This window comes from Physella acuta, unplaced genomic scaffold (assembly GCF_028476545.2).
Source record: "Physella acuta isolate Inbredline_101_S28 unplaced genomic scaffold, ASM2847654v3 ptg000818l, whole genome shotgun sequence".
Taxonomy (NCBI): domain Eukaryota; kingdom Metazoa; phylum Mollusca; class Gastropoda; family Physidae; genus Physella; species Physella acuta.
The window spans coordinates 150,001-152,446 of NW_026732336.1; the positions used below are offsets into that span (position 1 = coordinate 150,001).

Consider the following 2,446-nt stretch of genomic DNA (forward strand, 5'->3'; position numbering starts at 1 on the left):
TGATACGGATCTACGATTTTGATAAAATACTTATATATGAAATTTCATCAACCGAGCTGTAACGGTACTTAAATAATCGTGTTTACACACAGACACACACACAGACACACACACAGACATACGGACAGAATTGCAAAGCCCAGTTTTTCAGACTGGATTACGCATAAAACCTTTTAATTTTGATAAATCTGGATCGATAATTTTTGCTCGATTAAAATAAGTCCTCTATACTTCGGATGTGAAGAAGGACTGAAGTGTAATACGGTGAAAATTGTTAAAATTTCAAGTGATTTTTGTGCACGATTACAATACTTTCTCTATACTTCGTATTTAAGAGAAAGTAAAAATGACAAATGACGAGTTTATTTAACTTCTCTACTGCCGCAACGTGCGACCTGAAGGCTAAGAAATATTTGAGCACTAGGGCAAATTTTTATTTTATTTTGAAATAAAATTTTAATAGATTTTGCAATATCTTCTGATATCTTGTTATATTGTGTCATATCTTGTCATAACTTATCATAACTTGTCTTATCTTTTATGTCATTAAGAAATATATATATGTAATCACACAACGTTTGACATAGAAAATAGGGTTGGGCCTTCAGGATTGTTGACAGAATCTATAATATAACGCTGCTGGTAGTGTGTCAGTCATTCATAGCAATAGATTTTGGAACCATAAAAGTAAACATCGTACCATGCAGTGCTTTTAAATTGAATTGCCTTACCTTTATTAAGGTTTGTTTATATAACAACTTAAACTTATTTTATATTTTCCACTGTTTTTACGCATTCGCATAACGTAAAGAAAATATTAAATACACGCAAATTGCTAAAACATATTGAACTGATCAATGTCAAATGATATTATTGCTTAGAAGCCTAGATAAATGGATACATTTTAATAATAGTAGGGAGGTAATTTAAAAAAATGTGAATGCAAAATCTGCAGACACCCAAGAGGGAATTATTGTTGGAATAGTATAATTAACATGGATTAATAAAGTGCAATATGGTAGGTAAAACACAGATATTTTAAATACTGACTCTATTTATTTTATACACTGAACATACTGTTTATTAATTATTATTTTAAATACCAATTAATATGTTTTAATAACAGTATAGAAGCCACTCCTAAATGCCCCTATGTTTACTTTTATCTATCGGTTTGCTGTGCGGACAAGCTGGGGTTGTTATAGTCGTTCTCTAAATTGAATCAGCCGGCGCCCGGGCAGGGTTCGACTGTGCGCGATGGGCTATACTGTGAGCGCTATGGGTTTGTGTTGTGTTTGTGTTGTCTTTTGTTTTTCAGTATTCAGTTTGTGTTTGTGTTTTTTTTTGCGTTTGTGTTTCGATTGTGTTTTTTTTGTCTTTGTGTTTGCGTTGTATTTTTGTTTTCTTTTTTGTTTGTTTGTTGTGTTTGCGTTGTTTTTGGGGTTTGTCTTTCCATTTGTTTTTGTGTTTGCGTTGCGTTTGTGTTTTCTTTTCTGTTTGTGTTGTGTTAGTTTTTGCGTTGTATTTGTGTTGTGTTTTCTTTTGTGTTTGTGTTTAGTTTTGTTATGTTCCATAATTGGTTTAAAGTGATTCCCCGTGGCGGAGCACGGGTATGCAGCTAATTATGTATGTCGTTTCTGTACGAAGTGTTAGTTTGATGCTGATAGGATTATTGACATAGTTCTATGTCATTTCTGTACGAAGTGTTAGTTTTAGTTTGATAGTCCCGTGTTTCTACCCGCAGTTTGAGAATTTTTGCTTGAAACTATTTTCATACGTTTTAACCTTTCATCCGACACCGGGTTTACAACGGTCACGTGATATGACGATGCACTGAGTCATTGCAATGTAATTTTATTAATGTCACTAATGCCTAAGTCTCATTGTACCACTCTATGTCTTACCTGTAAGCCTCAGAAATACCAAATCAATTGTAATACGCCAGTTACTCCCAATGTGTTGTGTGTAGTAGGACATCTATCTGTTGAAATGATCTAGACGTACCTTCGAGCGCTGTGGTCCTAATGCCGCTAAGAGCACACAAAACTGACGGGACCTGATATTTGAATAGCTGTACCTAGCAAAGTGGAGAGAGGGGGCGTTTCACCTTGATAGCTTTTGAATCGCTTGACTCCGTGTAGGCTGGGGACTGTGTAGGCGATACAATAAAACTGGTAAACACCTCCCCGAGATTTCATTTTTTTGGAGCTGACTGTGTAAAGAGAGTCGAGCCCTGAGATAAGACATCGTCTGTAGACAGGTTTACTGTTTGCAAAAAAAAAAACAGTAAACCGCCTAGGCAAACTGATTTTAAATTGGACAAGTGGACTAAATATAGGACACGGGGCCACGTCATCAGGTATTGAAACCATAAAGCTGTATAGGGGTACAGTGGTTAGGGTATGGGGCAAGGTGTTCTGTGTTTAGGTACAGTGGTGAGAGTATG

At 35.6% G+C, this 2,446-nt stretch overlaps 1 protein-coding gene across 1 annotated transcript in view; it reads right to left on the minus strand.

Moving 5' to 3' along the window:
* The window catches only part of LOC131951626 (uncharacterized), a 42,909-nt gene extending 40,823 nt beyond the window's left edge, over positions 1–2,086 (minus strand). Inside the window, exon 1 of the mRNA XM_059313964.1 lies at positions 1,905–2,086. The gene's annotated coding sequence lies outside the window, so the exon portion shown is untranslated. The remainder of the gene's footprint in view (positions 1–1,904) is intronic.
* Positions 2,087–2,446: the final 360 nt, after the last annotated feature.